Source organism: Vicugna pacos, chromosome 26, assembly GCF_048564905.1.
Source record: "Vicugna pacos chromosome 26, VicPac4, whole genome shotgun sequence".
Lineage (NCBI taxonomy): Eukaryota > Metazoa > Chordata > Mammalia > Artiodactyla > Camelidae > Vicugna > Vicugna pacos.
In genome coordinates, this window is record NC_133012.1 from 9,106,920 (window position 1) to 9,130,673 (window position 23,754).

General features: G+C 40.0%; 1 long non-coding RNA gene across 1 annotated transcript in view; it reads left to right on the forward strand.

Annotated features, from left to right (window-relative positions):
* LOC140689456 (uncharacterized) overlaps positions 1 to 23,754 on the forward strand; it is a 51,951-nt gene that overhangs the window by 2,262 nt on the left and 25,935 nt on the right. Inside the window, exons 2-6 of the long non-coding RNA XR_012064426.1 lie at positions 1,411 to 1,516; positions 9,671 to 9,737; positions 13,533 to 13,873; positions 17,871 to 17,964; positions 18,296 to 18,404. This is a non-coding gene — a long non-coding RNA (uncharacterized lncRNA). The remainder of the gene's footprint in view (positions 1 to 1,410; positions 1,517 to 9,670; positions 9,738 to 13,532; positions 13,874 to 17,870; positions 17,965 to 18,295; positions 18,405 to 23,754) is intronic.

A 23,754-nucleotide genomic window follows, 5' to 3' on the forward strand; every position in this document is an offset into this window, starting at 1 on the left:
ACATCAGAGAATTTCACTGAAAAATTATGAGTGGAGTGGACTGGGGAATATTACTGAGCTTCACATTAGGAACTTGGGCCATCATTCATTAATTTATTTCGTGAGTGTAAATGGAGCCCTTTCTTTGTGCCAGAAACTGCTCTAGGTGAAGGGGATATAAAAGTTGAAAAAAAAAACCACCCTAAAAATGACAAGAAAATAAGCAAGTAAAGAAATGATCAAGACTCTTTTGATGGAGCTAGACAAAAACCTGAAATTAGGTGATGTGGGGAGAGGCTGAATGGCTGCTTCCAAGAAAATGGGTTGGGAATGTCCAATCTGAGACAGCTGTATGAAGGTTGAGGCTTGAACGTCAGCAGAGAACCAGACACACAAAGATAAGGAAGTGGAGAATTCAAGCACAGGGCATAGCAAGTCTGGAGGGCTTAAGACGGAAGATGCCTAAGATGTTCCAGGACACAGAGGAGAGGTGGCGTGTTCGGAAGGAGTGAGAGAGAGAGCATGTAAATTATAAGGAAGCTCATGGAGGGCTTCATAAAGCCCAGGGGAGAACTTTGGATTTTGTTGTCAGGATAATCAAAATGAAGAAAAGATACAGTCTGAATCATTGCTTACACTTATTGTTAGCTAAGGGATGGGAAATGGACCACTGGGCGGAAGAATGAAAGCAAGAAGATGCATGAAGCTACTGCAATACGCAGGCCAGGTGAATCTGGGAAGTAAATCAAGGAGTTGCTGGTCAGTTAAATCTAGGAGTCTGCAACCAAGTAGAGCCACGAAGGATGCAGCTGGATATAAAAATCTGTGGTCTAGAACGGAGTCCAAAGAGGTAGGTCTGGAGTCATTGCCATATAAATCTATTTCAAGCCATGGGTCAAAACAATGGCTCCTAAAGTGAATGAGTAGACAAAGAAGGTCCCCATCCTCCACTCTGGCAGCAGCAGGGGATGTAAAGATGCAAAAAGCCATCCCTGAGATGAGAAGGGACACGGCGTTTTCCACCAGACTCTCAGCCTATGAGAGACAGGTCTCTGCCCTAGAGAACTCGCAGCGTCAGGCAATATGGGGAATTAGTGGACTGACAAGCCTAAAATACAGTCCATAGTAATAGAAGTTGGCCAGGAGAAGCCCAGAATTTGAACTCTGTAGCAAATACGCAGTTCTGAACCTTCCCTGCCCCCTCTCTTTATGATTTAATACTTGGCAAGAGAAAGGTCACTTGACAATATTTATTAGCTCATTAACTGTAAGTGTTTCTGCTGCCATGGGAGGCTTTTTTTTTTTTTAAATAACAAGTCTATTCTTTTCTAAGCTACGCTGCAGGTGTCTCTCCATCATGTAAGTGAAATGGTGAGCACCAGTCCTCTCCTGGCATCCACGATCCGTAACAAAATATTACTTTCTTTCCAGCTGGTTAAAAGGAACATGATCGGCCTGAATCTGGCTTGGCGGACTTACATGAGGCCAGCTAGGCAAATATCAGCTTTGCCTTGACCTGGGACGTCTCTCAAAGATGGTGAGCGAGGGCTATCGTGTTCCTGCTGTTCAGACCCCCGTTCCCAAGAAAAGAGAAAGGAAACAAAATTAACATGCACTGAGTGCCAGATACTATATTAGGCCCTTTATAGACACAATTTAATGTAATTCTTTCAGAAGCTTTATTAAATAGGAAAGGCATTTTTGTCACTAATGAGATGAGGAAATCGAGCCTCCAAAAAGTTAATTTTGCTCAGTCACACCGCTGTTAGGTGATTAAGCTGGGATTTAAAGCTAAGTCCGTGCTTTTTCAAACACATAATATTCTATGTCCAAAAAACCGTATAATATCCTCAAACACTGTACACCTTCTCATTTGCTTTCCAGTAAAGTCTGAGCTTGCTTATAGCTGATTCCAAGGCAGCAGTAGAATAAAATGTCTTTGGGCTCCTGATGAAAAAAATAATTATCTTCTTAGAATTAAGGGCATTGTTTCTTTAAATAAACCAAAATGTATTTATCTAATTGTTTTGTAATGCAAATATGACCACAGTGTAGTTCTTATTTGTTTTATTTTAGTAGGGGAAGGGAGATTTGTAATCCCACCAGCTCTAATGGGTAGGGGCATGCTGCCTGTTGACCATAAAACCACCCAAAAATCCATGAGTCCGTTCATTTCCAGCATTTGCACAGACTCTTCTTTGCCCTGCACCCTTGGCTTGACTAACTCCTAAGAATTCTCTAAAATGCAAGTACCAGCTTTTCTGAGAAAGTTATCTTCCCTCTCATGGTACCAAATACAACTTTCATTGTTTTAAATGACAGACCCTGAGATTTTCCTTTAATTGGCTTGTTGGTCCAACTGCTAGTGTATTTATTCTTTGAGAGCAGGGATTTTATCTCATTCATCTCTGTGTTCTCGGTGCTTAATGGCTGCTATTTTAGGGGGTTCTTGAGTTAGTTGTTGAATGAGTGAATGAATCATTAGTTAATATGATATATTAATATTTCACACCAAATCTAATGTTGGCTGCCATTGATAGATATGATGATCTTTGAATCCAAAACCCATGGCATAGTGACAGCTGGGGGACAAACCTATCAAAGACCTAATTCATTGCTTTCTCCTCCTTCTCTCCCTGCCTCTTTCCCTTCCTCTCCTCCTCCCTTCCTCCCCCACCCAACACGCATGCACGCACGCACACACACACAACCCGTTTTCTCAGTTCAGGGGATCAAGAAATCATCCCATTGCTTTGCTATAGGATGAAGGACTTTTGAGGTTAATCTCTGTAGGTCTCATGTGGTGTGGACATTGTCTCTATTTGACACACATCCATAACCAAGAGCCCTGCCGAACTTTTAAAGAGAATGCTGTCTTTTGGAGGAGAGATTTGCCAGCCTTTGAGAACTGTCCCACAGGGCCTGGAACTGAGAGATCATATTCCTGTGAGTTGAGCAGATTGGTAGGAGAGGATGATTAACCTTGACAGGCCAATTGGTTAAACTTTTCATCATTTTCGAGCTTCAGAGTTAATGCCTGTTTAAAATGAATCCAGCCATTCCAGAAGGTGAGAATACAATATATTTAAATAGAATCATCACAGAATGTTAAAACAGAAAGCCTTTCCAGGGTTTTGAAATAACTTGATTTTATATGATAATTAATTGAATTCCCCACTTACCCTATTCCCTTTGAAGTGAAAGCTATGGAATCACTTTTTTTTTAAATGAAAGCATTAAGGATTATTTATCGAACTTTTCTCCACTAATGGGGCCTTGGAAAAGGATGTCTCTGCTTTGCTTTATCCTGTCTTTATGATCAAAGAGGCTCTTATGAGCCCAGCTGAACAGAAGGAAAAATGGCTTATGATTCAGAACCAGCCCTGAGGTTGGTGGAGATGATAATAAAGAAGAGAAAAGAAATTGCGTGCTGATGATATTAGAGAGATTGGCTTTTCAGGAGAAAGCATTTATTCTACAGGTTTTGGGAGAATTTATGAGATAATTAATATTGGCAGTCCTACACATTTGATGCAGGAAAGGCTTTAAACAGCAATGGACTAGATGCCTACCGATGTGAGAGGGAGCGTCCTTTGGATTTAAAACGCTGTCTGCATTTACCCGAAGGAGATTCAAAAGAGTTCTTGTTCAGTGGGTGTCGGGGACCAGCAGCTACAGTTTTATAAATTATCAGCCATTATTTTATTTTTTTTCCTTCAGAGTGTCCCTTAGATCACCTTTCAGCATTTTTTTCCTCCTTTCTGAAGCGATGTGCCCTGTAGCCAGAAGAACCGCACGTCCTAGAATTTTGAGAAAACCGGTCTGATTTAAAAGATTTAAAATAGCCTTTGCTGTCGGTACACCCACCCCCACATGGTAGATTGTGTGACCAGTTTGGGATTCAGAAAGCATGGTCACCATAGGTCCAGCCATTCCAGATGAACAGTTGCATTCCAGCAGCTCTCAGACGATTTGATCATCCGGGCTTGCTGAGGAACCCCCTCCGGCTTGGACCCCACGCAATATTGTTCCCCAGCAAAAGAAACAAGGAGAAAAAGACGGCATTGCTCTCGTACAATATTATGGGAATACTATTCCGTACAACTTCTAAAGTGCAGACAAAAATAGTTTTTTTTAAAATTATGCAATGCAAATTGTACAACAGTTAAAATACACAACCAAACAAATAAAAGGAAAACATCCTAATCCAACCAACTAGATATACTTACTGGCTCCTCTTTTCACGTTTGTCTATATAAACGCATTTTTGATATCTCTTTTTCCTTAACAAAGCATGGGGTCCTGACGTCCAGGTACAGGTTTGCCACTATATTTCTTGTTTAGCAATGTGTGGTGAACATCTTTCTATATCATTAAATGTAGATGGATGTCATCCTTTAAATCATTGCCTAGAACTCTGTGGCAAAAATGTGCAAGAAATTATGTAGAGCCCTTTGGATGTTGTTATTTTGCTGTTTTGCAATTGTGTACGATGCTAAGAAAAGGCATGACTTCCTTCATGTAAAGTATTTGGGTGCCAATGTGGAACTTGGTCCAGTCAAAGTCTGCAGATCTTGCTGGAAGCTGCCAGGAATGATAGCTTGCTCCGGTGCATGATAGCCCAGTCATTTTATGCCCAGACATGTCAATGACACACTAATGAATTCCACTTTAATCTTTATTATCATTTGCCATTGGCTTCCCTTGTATTTCTCAAGGACTCTCTGGTGTCCAGACCCACTTTGTTGATCATCCCGTTGCCATTATTTTTCTGGCTGATGTGGTGAGCATGGCTCTGAGGTCAGTCTCTGGTTGAGTCTGTCTGGATCACATTTTCGGGTGGTGCATCACACACCACGTCTGCTCCCTGGCTCCAACCAACAAGACTTTAAAGAGATTTTTTTTTTTTTAAAAGGCTCAGAAAGGTTCTTGGATATCAAACAGCTCTTATAAAAATAACATTTTTATGACTTAAAATGTAAATGAATCAGAAACATATGGATTAAATTTCCTTTGAGATACCCAAGGGTTTAAAAACCGAAGGGACGAGCACTTGCAAAATGAGTTAAATCGAGTTGTGCCAAAAGTAAAACAGTTGAAAAATTGCCGGGAATGTTTTGCTCATCCCCTAGGTGTGCGTGGGTTCCCCATTCTTTTTTTTTGAGAAGTACTTAGATTTTTTAAATTTTGGTCACTCCATGAAGTGCACTGAGGACTAGTTCAAATGGGCATTTGGCTCTCCAATTAAAGAATTGATAAGCAGAAAGTCAATTTTTGATCAACTGCACTTGAAATATGCCTTCCTTCTTCAGTGTCTAGTAGGGTCCCCCTCCAGCTGCGATCCTGCCCGTCCGGGGTGAAGAGAGCTCCAAGAGGACTCAGACTGTGTTGGCAAAGGTTAATAGGATCTATGAAACAAGTCCAAATTAACACTCTTCTCTTTCATTCCCTTCTCTATCAGTTGCCCCAGGATCCCCTACCCCTGTGTCTTAGGTCAGTAAGCACAGAAGCAGAGCCTTATGACTGGGGTTCTGGTGTAAGTGATTTGCTCAGAAAGTGCTCTCAGGAGACATCTGTAAGGAAGTGAAGGAAACAGATAAGTCAGGGGCAGAAGCTGAGCAAAGATGTGGTTTCAGCTGACGTCCAGCTTCAGCCTGACTCTACAGGGAGCTCTGAAGCTTGAACGGCTCCTCTGCGTTGTCCCACCTTGAGGTGCCATATTGGTCAGTCATGAGCCGCCGGCTGCCCCTGGAGGTAGGAGGAGGTAACCTCCCGCGGTTTGGGAGTGGGGCAGCTCCAGCCTCTCTGCTGCAGACGATCCTTAAGAGCATTTCTCCAGACAAGAGGAGAACTGCGAGGCCTAGTGGACAGCACCCAGAGCAGTTAGGGAATAGATATAATTGTACGTGAAGGGGATCTGGGCGGGGTATCAACGGTGTCCACTACATCCCTCTTCTCAGAGCTCTGAAGACATCTTTCAATCCACTCTCCTGCTTTCCCCACATTCAATCAAATTCTTTTTCTTTTTCTTTTTATTATTTTATTACTAAAGGCAGTTTGTCTGCCCTTTATCTTCTTTGCCTGTTTCTTATTGCAGTGGTGCTAATCTAGGCTTCATGGTCCTCATATCTAGACTACCGTCCCCATTTCCCAGCTGAATCTCCACTTTGGAATATCCCCTAATCCAGATGATCCCAGACAGGGCTGGATTATTATTCTCCTCCAAACAGCAGTTTCAAATACCTAAGAATAACTTGTAGTTCTCAAGTATCTATGGGAGCAGTTCTCATTTTTTTTAAAGATGTAAGATACTTTAAAATCATAATGTACTCTTTGGAACCCCATTAAATGCTAACCTAATAACCTTAAAATAAATTTTGCTATATCTGATTTTATGCTAAAGTGGATTATAACATGAAAAGTAAAGCTTAAGAAAACTAATAGGATAAAATAGAATGTATCATTTGAGCTAAAATTTTACTTACATAAAATAATATCTAAAGCACTTAGACCAGGGTGGGAAAAGAGTAAATGCTCAATAAATATTGGCTAATATTATCACTGTTGTTGCAGTAGTCTCCTTGCTGGTCTCTCTGGTTACATTTTTGTCTTCCTCCAATATAGATGTTTTACACAGAAGCAAGAGCGTTTAAGACGGTATTGAAACCCAGATCAGATTGTTATATTACCATCTTGTGTATATCTCTTCCCAGTGTATTTACAAGGAAGCCCAATCTGTACCTTCACTGGTAAACACAGCACAACCCTGCCCTGCCCCCGTCTCCAGCCTCAGCTGCAGCCACTGCCCGACACGTGCTTCCGAAACGTGGGCTTCCTCAATTTCCTTATATGTCAATCTTGTTCCTGCCTCAGGGTCTTTGCATCTGCTGTTTCCTCTACCTGGAAAGGTCTCCTTCTGCTGCGCCCCCATCCCTCACCCTCACTTTGCACGATTGGGCCATATTTAGGTCTCAGTTTAAATATTTCTTTCTCAGAAAGTCTTTTCCTGACTACATCATTCCTTCCTTCCTTCCTTCCTTCCTTCCTTCCTTCCTTCCTTCCTTCCTTCTTTCCTTCCTTCAACAAGTGTTTATTGAGCACCTCCTCTGTGCCAGGCACTGTTCTAGTCCCAGAAGGAAAAATAAAAACAACCATCACAATAGAAAGGCAACACTCCTTGACCTCATAGAACTTACCTATAAGCAGAGAGAGAGAGAGAGAGAGAGAAACAAAATAAGTAAGCAAATTAATATGCATGAGTGTGTGTGTGTGTGAGAGAATAAAGATGACAGGGAGATGAGATGTGCTGGAGTAGAGTGACTGCTGTTTTCAACAGAGAGGTCAGAAAAAACCTGTTTTAAAAACGTGATCTTTGTTTGAGCAAAGACCTGAAACAGACCCAGCAGCCCGACACCACTGTTTATTCTGCATTTCAGTCTTCTGTGTTTTTCCCCCCAGAGCTACTTACTAAAATTGATAATTTTTTTCTCTCTTTTTCTTGATCTTTATTCCCCACTGGACTGTAAATTTAATGAGGACAGAATCAGTCTGTCTTGTTTACTATTATATTCCCAGCCTTTAACACTCTACCTGATGCATAGAAAGTATTCAGTATGTATTTATTCAGTGAATAGGTGAAGTTATTACTGCACCAAGTATTAGAAATCAGAATTACTCTTGAATGCAACCTGTTGTGCTGGAATGAAGCGAGATGCCATATGTGAAATACTGTGTGATGACAGAGGCTAAGAAGGGCATAGTGAATGGAAATGACTTGAACCATCACGGTGTCTCGTACCTTTAGGACAGAGATGGAGCATAAATACAAGAGAAATACCTTGGCTCCCACCTTAGCAGTGCTGTCCATTCCATCAGACTGTAGCAGACAGGAAAAGCAGAGCCGTGGTCCACCTCCGAACCTCTGATCTCTGTATCCACCCCCAACCTCACCCTCTTTCCAAACATGAAAGAAGGAAGCAGCACCCGCCAAGTCTCCCAGGTCTATCTCACTTTCCCCAGTGAATTCCTAAGGTACTGAGAAGACAAAGGCTGAATGTTTTTCTTAGGAAAAAAATAAAAACCAGGAAGCACTTTCAAAATTAGGAAATGTAAGAGGTAAGGTGCCCTGTCTTTGTACATACTGGCCCGAGGCTGGAGAGCACCCGCCACCAGAAGGCTCCTGAGAGAGTCACGCCCCGTGCCGGCAGGGGTGTGGGATGTGCCCCGTGGAGGCGGCATTTCTCGAGCTTTTTCCTAGACTGCATTGTTCTGCCCAGGTGGAGAGACTTAGGAATCAGAAAATATCCAACTAATATCCTAGTGTTATTCTAAGGAAGACCAAGAAGACAAATTAGGAAGTTCTAGGCCAAGAAGTCAAGGGAGGTACAGTGTCTTGTAAATTATTCTAATGGATGTATTCAGAGAGAATAGTTATGAATTCGCTTAGATTACTGAGGAAAAATGACCTAGCAAATTGGATTCCAGGTGGAGTAGGAAGGTTCACAGTTTGGTCAGTGGTCTGCTAGACACTTAAGATATGTGAAATACTGTCTTATTTCATGTTTCTTTGATAACTAAGGATATTCAACGTCACGTAATGTTTGTTTACAGACCGTGTGTATTTCCCTTTTGTAAACTGTCCATATTTTTGCCCATTGACATATTAGGGAGTTTAGAGTGTTTGTTATTTATCTGGATGCAAAAGTTTTGTAATTTTTGCTTATCTTTTAATTTGGTGTATTTTTTAATACATAGCAGTTTGACACTGTACCAATTTATGATATAAATTTTAGGGGATTGTGATTTATCTTGTACAAAGTCTGCACATTAATTAGAATAAAAATAATCCTTAGCAAATTTAGTCTTTTATCTAGACGTGTGCTATGTAGTTACACTTCTCTCTCTTTTTTTTTGAAATAAACTTTTTTTATTTTGAGATATTTATAGATGCACATTGAGTTGTAGGAATGATACAGAGAGATCACGGGCACTGTTTACCCAGTTTTTGCCGATGGTAACATCTTGCAAAACTTGTAAAACTATAGTACAGTATCACAAGCAGAGTATCCACATTGTTACTGTCAAGGTGCAGAGTATTTCCATCACCACAAAGACTCCTCTGGTGGCCCTTTTGCATCCACAACCCCTCTCTCCCGCTCATCCCCCTGCCCTCATCCTCCCAAACCACCAACCTGTTGTTCATTTCTGCACTTTAGTCATTTCAAGAAGGTTATATCCATGGAATTACATAGTATGGAACCTTCTGGAATTGGCTTTTTTCGTGCAGCACAATTTTCTAAAGATTTATTCAAATTATTCTGTGCATGAATGGCTTTTCCTTTTTCAGGTTTCTAGGTAGACAGGCCTGCATTTTCCTCTCTTACCTGTGTGACGTTAGGTCCCTTTCTTGCCTTGCTGCGCTGGGTAGTTCCCAGCACTGTGCTGGGTTAGAGTGGTGGGGGCTGATCCTGCAATTTTTCCCGAGCTCAGGAGGAAAGCATTGATTCCACCATTAAGGACGATGTTAGGTAGAAGTGTTTTGTAGGTGTTCTTTATCCACTTGAGGAAGTTTGCCTCTATTCCTGTGTTTCTGAGTTTTTGTCATGAGCAAGTGTTGAATTTTGTCGAGTGGTTTTTCTGCAGTGATGAAGGTGATGATGTGACATTTCTTCTTTACCTGTTGATATTGCAGATTACCTTGATTTGTTTCTGAATATTGAACCAGTCTTGCATCCTGGCATAAGTCTCACTGAGACATGGTATGTATTTCTTACATATTGCTAGATTCTACATGCTAATGTGTCATTGAAGATTTGTTTGTGTCTATATTCATGAGAGATACTGGACTCTATAGTTTGCTCTTTGTATACTGTTATTTATCCCAAGTGTTTTTGTAATTTTTAAGTTTTTTTCCAGTTTAATATATAGAGTTTTACATCTTACCAATTTATAATATAAATTTTGGTAGCAGGGTAATACTAGCTTCATAAAATGAATTGGAAAGTATTCTTTTCTCTATTTTTCTCATTATATAATGGCAAAACTATACAATCTCTTTGAAAAAAGGGAAAAGTCCAGGTTCCCATTCAACCCTGTTGCACCTAAGTTGGGGGGCGGTAGGGTCCTTGTTACTGCTGAGCAGTGTCTGCTCTTTGCAGTGTCTCCACTGACACCGTGGCGGGGGCGGTCTCATTGCTGAAGGATGATGGGGAAAGTCCTGACTCTCCAACTAATCTACAACGGAGGCAAGACTATACAGTGGGGAAAAGACAGTGTCTCAAATAAGTGGTGCTGGGAAAACGGGGCAGCTACGTGTCAAAGAAGGAAATTAGAACATTTTCTCACACCATATGCAATAACAAACTCAAAGTGGATTCAAGACCTAAATGTAAGACCTGAAACCATAAAACCATTTCCTAGAAGAAAACATGGGCAATACACCTTTGACATAGGCTTCAGCAATATCTCTTTGGGTCTCTCTCCTCAGGTAAGGGAAACAAAACCAAAAATAAATAAATGAGACCTAATCAAACTGAAATCCTTTTGCACAGCAAAGGAAACCATCAATCAAACAAAAAGGCAGCCTACTGAATGGGAGAAGGTATTTGCAAATGATGTATCTGATAAGGGGTTAATATCCAAAATATACAACAAAAAGCTTATACAATTCAACATGTGTGATCTCCGGAGGGTGGCTTCTTTCCAAAGAGGACAGTGTGGAATGGAAGAGGGGGAAAGTAACTTTGCAGAGGAGAAACCAGGCGAAGCTGCCTCAGCCAGGTGACCAAGGTCGACATCAGCAGTGGTAAGTTAGGTGTTCATCTGTGCCCTTGAGACGAGGTGACGAGAATAGCACTTAACCTCTGTGCTCTTCTTCCCCAAACATGTAGCTCCAGTCCCATTATAAGACAAACCTCAGACAAATCTCAGTAGAAGAAAATTCTACAAAATACCTGATTAGTACTCCTCAAAACTCTCAGGATCATCAAACACAAGACAAGTCTGAGAAATTGTCACAGCCAAGAGGGGTCTAAGGAGACGTGACAGTGAAATGTACTGTAGCATCTTGGATGAGATCCTGGAGCAGAAAAGGATATAAGGGGGAGACTGAGTTCGTATGAATAAATATGGACTTTAGTTAATAGTAATGAATCCATATTAGTTCATTAACTGGAACTAACAATGTACCATACTAAAGAATAGAGAAATAATACTAAATAATAAAGAAAACTGGCTGTGGCCTATATGGGAATTCTCGGCATCATCTTTGCAATTTTTTTTTTTTTGGAAAGCTAAATCTATTCTGGAACAAAAAAATGCCTGCAGGATAAATGAGTGAATGGAAGGAACAATAAAGAATAAGAAACAAGGATAGAGATTTTTTTAAAAAAAATTGTGTAATGGAGGAAACTTTGTGGAAAATTATATATTTAGTTAGCTTAAAAATACAAACTAGAATCATTTATCCTTTTCTTTTGCCTTTTAAAAGTAGGTGCAAATAGAAGGCAAAAAAAATTTGGACACCGTATAACAAAGCCAGCATGTGGCCAATAGCATTGATTTCAGCTAATAGCTTATAATCACAATAATCAGGCCAGGGCCAGTGAGCCAAGCCATTGGAACTACTTTTCCAATAGAATAATTGCTTTAATTCAGACCAGGGAACTATTTGGTGGGGAGGTATGTGGTGAGAGGAGTACACAGACCCACTGAAATTATTAATTAGTTTACCCAGCTTTGGCCAAAAGACACAGAAATTACTGGCTCCTATGAGAGAAACAAAGCGATAAAGTGTATGAACGATTTTTCATGATTGTGATGATTGCATTACCGGACAACATATTTTGGATTCTTTTTGCCATAGAATCATTATAAAGCAATGTGTGTGTCATCTGACTGTGAATTGCTTTTCATAATGGAGATCAATGATACTCAGCTTTTTGCACTTGCAAACATTTCCCATCAATCTGATGCTGATACCCTATTTTGAATTGTTTCTTTTTTTAATCAGCAAGGGCATTTTTACGTGTTTAATGAGTTATTTTCTGCCAGTTGAAATAAAAGTATGTTTTCCTTCCTAACATGTATTTATTATCAAAATTTAAAAATATGTTGAAAAAGAAAAAGAAGAAAGCAAACCCTAATCCCATCATGTTAACTTTTAAAATGTATGTCCCATGAGGCTTATTTATTTCTTATTCTTGAACTACAACTTTGACTATAGGCATATTCAATTTGTGTCTTAATTAATAGTTTAGCATAAGCATTTTCTCATGGTATTTAAAATTTTTAATACTCACTGTTTTGAGTACTGTAAAATATTAACTCAGTTGTGACAACATGATTAAGTAATTTGTTAACCCATTGGATATTCAGGGGGTTTTCCCCAATGATAGTTTATTCACCCATATATGTCTCCGTGCTGTGACTATAAGTGGTCCTATTTTTGAAACTCCCAAAAGAAACAACTGGGGTCCAAATAGCAAGTAAAATATTAAGGTAGTTTTTAAACTGTCACGTTCATTTCAAAGCACATTCATCTCATTTAGCATCCCAAAGATGAAGCGTATACCCAGTTAGCTGTGTCACAAAGTAGAAAACATACTGCGTCCTGGACATCACAAGGCAGTTGCCTCTAAAACGAGACCTCAGACTTCAGCTTCGTTTTCTCACAGGGTATCGGGCTCTCTGGGAGAATGGTTGTCTGAGCAGCCGCTAAGCTGTGCTCATGTTGAACTTCCAAAACCGGGTCCATGACTCTAACGGCTGGGATGAGAGCATGCATAGCAACAGACTCTAAGTCAGGATGGCCGGTTGGTTCCCCAGCAAGCCAACGGACAGGCTTCTCAAAGTTATAGTTACTTCTGGTGGAAGTCTTGTATTACTAAAGATTCCTCTTTCATTGGAAGATGATGGATTTTTCCCTTCATTTCCGAGCCCTTAATGTCCACTCTGTTGCCAAGCAATAAGACAGGGGTGTTTCCACACACTCCCACTACATCTCTGTGCTCTTAGGTGCACATTTGTAACTCTCGACGTCCCATCAAACATTATGTCACACTGGGCTTGGCTGTAATAGCCATTTCTCAGGCTACCAAACGTATGTCTAATGCATTGAATTTAAAAAGTGTATCGCTGGTATGAAACACAGGCTGATCGACCTCAACAATCAAAATGATCACATCCTTATTTCTCAAACTCACTAGTCAAAGAACACTTTGAAAAGACGGTTTTACTAGCATTGTTGTCGCCAACTGATACATATTTAAATAGGACTTGGGATTCTTTTGGGGCAGCCATCAGGATGGTTCTTCCAGATGGTTCTTCTGTTCCTCACCTGGCTGAGCCCAGATCCATCGTTTGCATGATTATTGGTTGGTTTTTATATAATCTCAGTTAGTGATGAAAATGAGAACACTTTAAATGCTTACAGTGTCATCTATGGCAGCATGAAAATGGCTTTTGACCTAAAATTGCTAAGCTTTCTTTTGAACTAAAAACAATTCTCCTAAATGGATGCCTAATTCATGGATATCTCATTCATTCATTCACAGAATCCCTATTGAAACCCTAGGCTATACCAGGCACTGTTCCGGGTGCTGCGAACAAAGCAGACGGGAATCCCTGGAGTGTGTCTTCTCCTCAGCCCAGGACTGATGCACTGCTGCCTTCTGAGATGAAGTTGGAAATACCTGGAAGATCACTATTGCTGGAGAAGGAACCTTGGCCAGACACTGGAAACTCCTTATGTTCCCCTCCGGGTTTCACCTCCACTTATGAAGAGTGAGCAGTTACTGAGGTAACAGAGGAGGCATCAAGAGCTTCTAAAAGGAGAGAGAGAACCCAGGGGACAGTCTGCTGAGGCAGCATCCAGTGAGCAAGTTCTCCACTTCAGGTGTGTTGGGAGCAGGGGAGCTGGTGGGCCAGAGGGAGCAAGGAAATTATTTTTCAAAGACAAAACAAAACAAAACAAAACAAAAAACCCTGCAAGACTGAATGGAGTATAGGCTACAAAAAAAAAAGCCCCAAAACAAAAAACCCCACTAATCTGTAAGAAAGTGAAAAACAGGGCTTAATTTTCATTAAGAATTGGAAGCAAACCAGAGTTTTAAATCAGAACAAGAGCCAATAACGCCACAGTAGAAACAGAAGTCAGAAAGCTGGGTTTTACGGCTGATTTAGAACTATGAAGGGGCTCAGGATTTGGGGATTTTTTTTTTTTTTATTTTGGGAGTGTATGAGAATAAAGAGTAGCTTAAAAAGGGTGACTGAGGCAGACTTATGGAAAGCTGAGGATCCAATATTGTCAAGTGGGAGCTTTTCATCCAGCAAGCACAATCACAGAATGTGCAGGGTCCGCCCTGTGCTTCACAGCGCACTTGGGGGCTTAGAAAGACATTAGGGCCACAGCTTTGGAGTGATTCCGTATCTTGTCTGGATGGAAAGAGGACAGCCATTAGGGAGCCTGCCAGACATGGTATAGGAATTCAAGGGAGAGCCTAGAAGAAAGACAAATAGATTGAATTTGTCCAAGGAAGACAAATAAGAAGGAAAAAAAAAGAAGTAAGGTAAAGGATGGAGACAGAATATATTAACTTGTACTCCTTGAGAACTTAGTCTCTCATCACATCCTTGAAAATATTACTTGCACAATTTAGCCCAGTTGTGTTGGAAGAAGACAAAGAAGAGGACAGGTTATAAAAAGGGTCTTGGGAGAAGTTAGGAAAATATGGAACTTCATCTATTCTCCTGTCATTAAATACCAGCTTCAGCGAGATGAATTGTGAACTTGGCTAAATGAAAGGAAATGAATTAAAGGGTGGTTTGCTACTTGGTTGCAAGGTTGCCTGTGAATTTTTGCCAAACTGCATGCATGAATTCCCAACATAAGGCTCCTCTACCAAATCACTGGAAGAATCTATGAAATTGAGCTCACTGAACATGGTTTGTCTTTCTTTCTCTATTCTTTATGTTTTAACACATCAAGAACTGTTTTTATTATAAGCTAAGTTTTTTTTTTACCCTTTTAGTTTCAATCATTTTCCCTTAAAATTTGAAGTAAGAAAATTTCAAGGAATAAATAAATAATTTCCTCTGAGTTATATTAACTGATGATCTAAATATACATCCTGAACATGGGAAAGAGTATTTGGGAAAGATCTATGCCTGTAAAATATTGAAGTTGTAAACAGAAATTTCTCTGGTTTCCCCCAGTAGGGCGCGGCTTTGGGATGGTGATCTCAAGAGAAAGATAGTAATTGTTTCCTGGTTCACCAGCATCACGTAGACCCAAATATTAGCTGGGCATAAAGAGTGTGGTAGTCACTAGATCTGAAACGAGTCTTTTTCTGGGTCCTTAAGGCCCCACTGTGACCTAAATTACACACAGACGTACACACGTACAATTGCCAGTGACATCAGTTGAAACTTCCTGTGAGCAACTGGGAAAGGGTCTTGGCCCAGAATTCCAAGAAACCCAACCTGAGGTTTTAAACCATAGTCCTTCCCCGTGCTTCGCAACTGATTCAGTTTCCAGCGAAATTATCATTGTCCCTGGTTCCAATAGCAAACAAAGGGGAGAATTGGATTAGAAAGGAGAAACATTTTGTTGAAAAAAAAAAAAACACAAGACATTACTCTCTGAGAACATTTCAGAAGGGCCCAAAAGAGACAGAATTCTGAGATGCTATTCCCAAGATCTGTCAGGCTACCTGGAAACAGATGTTTCATGTAACTAAGGTAGTGACCAAAAGTGAGCGGGGTAGGGAAACGAGGTGAAAAAACACTAACACCTCCTCTTTCTTTCAGTCTTATTATTTTTTTCTCCCCCTGAAACCAAAGCTTGATTTGCTATTTGGCTCAAGGAGCAGAAGAGGACAGAGGAAGTCACAGTGCATTTCCACTTCTTGTCCAGTTTCCAGTCCCATGTCAGGAGAGCTAAACCTTGGATGGCCCGGCAGTGTCCCTAGGGAGGTCTGCTTGGCGGAGAAAGGGAAGGAGCTTGCGTTGGAGGACAGCCGTCTGCAGCGCTCAGCCCACAAGCTGTCTGTCCCCCCTGACCCTTGTCAGTACAACAGCGGGGAGAGCAAGATACAGAGTACTCCCTTTCTCATCAAAAAGACAAGAGTTTTGTGTCCAGCAGGCACCAGCCAGTGCCTCCTTGGCTAATAGCCAATCTGGCTACAGGAATTTGTCTGCAACAAAACAAATCAAAGCTGCCCTGTGACTCGAACGGTAGGTGGTCTGAGTCCACATACACAACGGCCTCTCCAGGACTGACAAACGTCACAGTTAGCTGATTTTTGGGCCGGTTATACGGCAATATTTTTCTAAAGATAACATGGCTTAGCGTCACCATCACTGACATCCCACAATGCTTGTCTCTACTAGACTGGATTGCATTATAATGTGAAATCATTGAATTGTCAACATTTTTCTACTTTTTGAAAATAGGGTTCTGAATCCCAGGGAGCCGAAGGGAATTGCCTGCGGTTTAGTCAGCTGTTCTTAAAAATAGCCAAGAATTCACATCTCCTCCTGGCTCTTCCAGGCTTAGTGATTCCCCTTCGGTGGACGCAGGGCTTGCACTGGATTGCGCACAAGTTGGCACGCAGTCCAGAAAAGTTTTGAACAGATTGTCCCAGGCCAGTTATGTCCTCGAGAATCCACTGTCTTTTGCTCCCAAGTAAAAGATACATATGAGAGGAGTTAACTCCTCAAGGTTCTAGAGGAATCAATGGATATACCAAGGCCTGCCACTATGTTCCAAACAGATTTGTCTAAAGGCTCCATTTCCTACTGAGCTAGTCTGGATGTCTTATCTGGAGGAGCACCTAAGAAAACTCACCATTCTGGAGAATTCTGGAGGATTCTGGGGCTTGCAGAAAGTATCCACCGTGGTGTGGAAACTCTGGTTTCTCTGAACTCCCACAGAACTTCCTGGAGTTCTGAGCCTTGTTGTAAAATAGCACCAGGCAAAGATAAAAGTGTAGAAAAGTCTCTTTTCTTTAAAGGGCCAAGTAATAGAAGAAATAAAATAAGGGAAAAGAAGCTATAGAGTTTTGAAAATGAAATATTAAATCCTGATGCAATGGAAATATTCAGAGCAAAGGACACATAGAATGTAGTTTAAATGGGACCTGGGGTACAAAATGAGTAAGGCTAAATAAAAAATTAATTAAATCCACATGAATGAGATAGCATCACTTTGTGGTTACAACTGCAGATTCTGAAGTCAGACCGACCCGACTTTTGGTCTCAGTTTGGTCATTCATTAGATATGTAGCTTTAGGAATATTACTCAAGACCCTTTCTCCCAAATTTTTCATTTGTTAAAGGGATTAACGAACCTATCTCAGAGATGTTCATGAGCCTTTACACTGACATGAAGTGTGTACAAACCAAGTATGAAGTGTGGCACAGATTAAGTGCTCAATAAATGCCGGTTAAAGTTATCTTGAGATAAAGTAATCTGGAGTCTATGAATAAATATATATTATAAATGAAGTGAGTCTGTATATATAAATAAAGTGAATCTGAAGGAAAATGAAGAGAAAGGGCAATTTACTTGGTGGACAGTAGCAGGAAGCAATTTAGATATAAGAAATATGGAAAAATGCCAAAAAGTATGGTGGCCATATTATCTGAAAAAAACAAATTAGCACACATATCTTGAAAGTAGGAGAGCTTGTTGCTTTGGGAATTGCTATAGGAAATCCAGGAAAGGTCATCACTGCACGACAGTGTGAATTATATTTTCAAAGGAGGAAATTCTTTCACTGAAAGCTATGAGAAATTAACATCTTTTCTTGGGTTATACTTTTGAGCTACAGCCAACTGTAAGTTACTTAAACTTTGATAAATGAACGTGACTCTTCACTTTGCATTTCTAGATGCACTGATTTGATCATCTGACTATTTGTTCACATTCCACCAGAAGTACTTAATGGAGAAGAGATTAAAAGCCAACTAATCTTGATTTGCTAGGTGAGTGTAATGGCTACCAAAGGACAGAATAGCCACAGCAACTTCTTCATCAGCCTGATCCTAGATCCTGGTGATGTCCTTAGAGACTCTGCCTGTAACTTGGTTCTGCCCCAAGTGCATAGCCCCAGTTTTATGAAATGAAGGCTTTTGGGATTATAAAGTCCCCCTTTAACCATAGTTTCCCTTCCCTCAGTTTTGCTTACTTGTTGTCAATCACGGTCTGAAAATATTAAATGGAAAATTCCAGAAATAAACGATTCATAACTTTAAAATTGTATGCCATTCAGAGCAGTGTGATGAAGTCTCCTGACATCCAGCTCCATCTCCCTAGGGCGTGAATCATCTCTTTGTCCAGCATATCCGGCCCGTTAGGCTCTAAGTAGCCATCTTGGTTATCAGATTGACTATGGACTGTTGGCATCAGCAGTGCTGGTATTCAGGTAATTCATATTTTATTACCAATGTTTATTCTATTTCATAGGTCTATTTGTCTATATACATGCCAGTATCACATCATTTTGATTACTGTAGCTTTGTCATATGTTTTGATATCAAGTGTGATTCTGCCAACATTATTCTTTTTCGAAATTGTTTTGGCTATTTGCAGTCTCTTGAGATGCAATATTAGCTTCTGGATAAATTTATTTATTTCCGCAAAAAATGCCATTGGGATTTTGATAGGAATTGAGTTGATTCCATAGATTGCTTTGGGTAATAAGGGCACCTTTATCAATACTGAGTCTTCCAATCCATGAACATGGAATGCCTTTCCATTTATTTGTGTCTTTTAAAATTTCTCCCAGGATTGTTTTCATTGGGCATCTTCATGCTCTTTACAGTTATTTTAAATATGTGTCGGGCAGCTCATAGATCTGTGTTTCTTCAGAGTTAGTTTTTTGAATTTTATTTTGTTCCTTGATTGACTCAGTGTTTCCCTAGCCCTAGTCAGGTAAGACAGAAACTAGGTGTCTGGGAAGCCTCCAGAGAAGACAGAATGTTAGACTGACATCCACTCTTTTGTTCTCAATCCTGAGACTGAAGCCCTGATAAAGAGGGTTTCCTCCCACTTGCTCCAGGCAAAGCTGCATAAAGGGGAAGGGAATGAATAGCCATGCCAGATGCCACCAAGTTTCCCCTTTGTGCTGGAATCCATTCTTGGTTTACAATAGCCTGCATGCTGTCGCTTCTCAATGGTCTCCAGAGTTCTCATAGAGGTATTATGGTTCATATATTGTTGTTAACTTTGTAACTTTCTCTGGGGGAAGGAGGACCTGAAGCTTACTAGTCCTCTACATTACTAGTGTCCCTCGATTAATTAATTTTTGACCGAGTGGGAAGGCAATTTAATGGAGAAAGGGTAGTCTTTCAACATGTGATGCAGCAACAATTAATCATCCATAAGGAAAAAAGAAAAAGAAAAAAGAAACTTTGATCCTTACTTTGCACCATATTTAAGGTTAATTCAAAACAATCGTAGACAGGAATGTGAAATTTAGAGACTATAAAGGCAATTAACTTGTGTATGCTACTTCTTGATAATACCATTTATATGGAAATGTAAAGGTCTTAGAATAGTCAAATCTTGAAAAAGTGAAACAGTGTTTGAATACTCACATTACCTTATTTTGTGATTAATATAAAGGGACTATAAATGAGACAGTGTGGTCCTGGTTTAAGGACAGATAAATAGACCAAAGGGACCTAAAGGAAAGTACAGTAATAGCTTCTCACAGAGTCAATTTTTTTGACAAAGGTTTCATTGTTATTTAGTGTGGAAAGAAAAATCTTATCATCAATCTTATTGTTCCAACTGGATATCTTTATGGAAAAAAAAAAACATTGAACCTTGACCTATATTTCACAGTATACAGAAATCTCAACTGAAGATGGATTATAGACCTAAATAGAAAAGCTTAAAATATAAAGCTCTTTGCTACCTGGAGATTATCTTTGCTACACTGAAGTAGACAGATTACTTAGAATATAAACATCACTAACAATGAATGAAATACTTGAGAGACCAGATTTAATCAAAATTTAAAAAAAATTTGTTCATTAAAAGATATTGTTAAGATGAAAAGGCAAGGCACAGATGGAGAGAAATATTCAAAATAGACAGATGACACAAAGAATTCGTATCAAGACTATATTAAAAACCTTTCACAAGTCAATAACAAAAAGCAAGCAACTCATTAAAAATGAGAGCAATATTAAAATAGACCCTTCACAAAAAGAGGGTGTACAAATGGTCGATGAACCCATAAAATACACTCAACATCCTTAGTCATGGAAATGCAGAGTAAAACCACAGTGATTACCAGTACATACCCATTAAAATTGCTAAATTTAAATTAACTACAAATTTCAGTTGCTGAAGAGGACGCAAAGCAACACGTGCTCTCATGCAGTATGAGTGGGGATATAAAACAGTACGGCCACTTGAGAAAATTATTAACATTTACTTTTATTGAATTGAACATACATCTATCTTATGAACCAGCAATTTTCACTTCTAGTGATTTATCCTAAAGTAATGAAAACATGTACCCATCCAAAGACTTGCACAAAAATATGCATTGCATTTTTATTCACAATAGCAGCGAAATTGGAAACGATCCAAATGTCCATCGACAGGAGAATGAATAAGTAAATTGTGATATATTCACACAGTGGTACTGCTGGTATTCAGCAATAAAAAGGAACAGATCACTGATATATGTGACAATATAGATAAATCTCAAAGTAGCATGCTGAGCAAGAAAGCCAGACACAGAAGAGTACATACTGTTATTCCATTTTTTGAATGGTATCTGTGGTTATAGAAATCCAAATGGTAGTTTCTCTGAGCTATGGAGGTGGGCAAGGTAGACTGGGAAGAGCCCTGAAGACACTTTGCCGTGTGATGTCCGTGCTGTAGATCCTAACTGGGAGGCTGGCTACATGGGTGTACACATTTGTGAAAACTTATCAAGCTGTTCACTAAAGATCTATATATTTTAAAGTGTGTGTGTAAGTTTACCCTCAGACAATTTTTTAAAAAGGAAATGAAATAAAAAACATTTTTAGTTAAACAAAAACAAGGTAATTCATTATTAGCAGATGAGCATTAATGGAAATACCAAAGGTTATTTTTCAGGCAGATACAATGGGGGTTGATGAAGATGTAGTTGAAGCTGTCATAAGCTGTAGGTGGTACAACTTTTAAAAACTGTTTGTGGAGGAAAAGGTATAGCTCAGTGGTAGAGTGCATGCTTAGCATGCACGAGGTCCTGGGTTCAGTCCCCAGTCCATCCATTAAAACAAACAAACATACAAACAAACAAACCTAATTACCTTCTGTCCCCCCAACATAATTAAAAAAATAAAAATAAAAACTGTTTAGACTTATATATAAACCCAATGACCCAGCAATTCCACATCTCTTTACCTAGGACTATATATTAGTAACTAGGATTTTGCAACAGGTGATATTCCATGTGTATCTGCAATTTTCGTAGAAGGTGGGAAATTCAATAGCAAGGTCAGAATATAGGAAGTAAAATTTCTATTTAGATGGTGAGAGTGATAGACATTAACTGGTGATGGAACCTGGGCTCCTGAAAAGAGCTGGGACTCAAGGAGGGTGAGCCCAGTGTAATGTATCGGGAGAACTGCAGACCCACCCCAGCCCCATGAGACCTTGCCAGCGTGCCCGAACGACCCCCACAGCACAGCATCCCACCCGCCCTTAGCTCCCACCCAGTCACAGCTCTGGACTTTCCCAGTAACTGAATAACACCTGCCGGTCCAAGGCTCTAAAAATACCTCCAGGTAGTCTCACTGTTTCTTTTTAATTAAAACTGAATCTGTTCTCTGATAAAACAGAACAGTCATAACACTGATTACAAGTGGCACCTTTCTTCATGCAGGTTTTCTCCCTGAATCCTTGTCTTGTATTTCCAGAGCATTCCCTTCAGAATTTACTATGTTCCTTACACTTCCCTGGCACAGCAGGCTCGACAGCAGGTTGAGACGGAAGGGCACTTAAAGCAAAGAGAACAGCAAAGTCAAAGGCACCAAGTGAACAAGAAAACAACACAATGTTTGTGGAATTAAAAATAATTGAGTCTCATTGGACTGTAGGTAGTAAAGGCACCTGGGGTGGGAGATGAAGCTGAAGCTTAGCCAACCTCAAACTGGAGGCATTTTGCACATAAGCTGGGATTTTCAACTTTTTCTCTAGTTGACGTGAGTTTTTAACCACTTCACTCAGCTACAAAGATTCAGGACTCTAATCACTTTTTTATCTACCTAAGATTTTTTTGAAAGGCAAATGCTCTTGAAAGTGTAAGGATTGTCTCTCTATAAATATATTCATGTGAGGAATATAAAGCTATAGTTTGGAAAACAGTGCGGGTTTGTGTGTGTGTGTGTTTAATCTGTGCTTGACACAGAGTAGTAAGAAAGGGTCCGGTTTCCTCCCGTTGGTCCTGGCTCTCATACCATAAGCACCGACCCAGTTTCCACCAAGCCCACTCTCCGCAGACTGCATTATCTACTTCCTTTGCAGGTTTGTGTTGGAATGTTTTAAAAACTCTATCTAGGGATGCTTTAGTGAAAGGCAGAATTCAGTCTATCTAAAAAGTGAAAGGAAAGGACTCATTAGTTCCTCTCCTGACCAGCTCATTCACTCTTCTGCTGGTTCCTCAGCTTCAGGATCTCCAGTGCGGTGACCTTCTCTGTTCCTCCATTACATCTTTGACTTTTTGTTTCCATTCCTTTTGCAATTTAGACAAGACCTATGGATCAGCATTTAAAACTCTCTGGGTATCCTTTAGTTTTTCACTCTCTCGTAATTTCTGCCCAGTAAAACCCAAAAGAACATCTTCAAGTACAGGGGAAGAGGAATAGGAAATGAGGAGTATGGAAAAACAATTAGATAGGAGCCAAACTGGAAGTAGGAAGTCTGCCATGATGCTCTACCTGTAATCTAGGCAAGAAATGAGAAGAGCCTACACTGTGACAGTGGGACATGAAGCACCAGGATCAGATTCTAGGGATATCGAGGAAGCGGAATTATAAGACTCCATTTCCAGCTTTTGCGGCTAGACACTGGCCAGCTGTTCACTAAGACTGGTAACAATGAAAGAGTTGACTTTGGTAAAGAGGACAGAATCCACTTTAGCTAAGAATTTGAAGTCCTTTTGAGGTCTCCACATCGAGCTTTTCTGGAGGTCAGGAGAGAGTTGTGGGATGTACTGGTGACTTGGGAGCCATCAGCAGGTAAGCAATAATTGGAGCCAGGAGGTTTAATTAACCTACAAAAGGAAACTGTGTTGAGAGAGAAAACGAGAGACCCAAGACCAGAAGAGTCCATTAAGGAAATATGTCAGGAAGCCAAGTGAAAAGAAAGTAAAAAAATTGAGTACTGAGCAGAACCAAGTCTTTTGGATTTAACAAGAGTTAATTACTGACTCGGAGAATGTGTAATCATATTTAAGGCTAGAAACCAAGTTTGCAGTAGGTTTAGAAGTGAACATAGCATGATGAAATGGGGAAAACTTAGAAATTGTCATTCAATAAGTTTGGCTGAAAAAGAAAAGAGGACAGTAAGAGGACAATGAATGGATGAGGCAGTATTATAAAGGTGGCAAAAATCTGAGTATGTTTAGATGTTGATGGGAAAAAAACTCAACAATAAGGAGAGATGGATGATTTAGAAGAATATGGAAAAAATAGATGGAGTAAGGATGCTGAGAGGTGTGTGGGGATGGGAGCCAGGGCACAGGCAGGGAGATTATGTAAGACTGA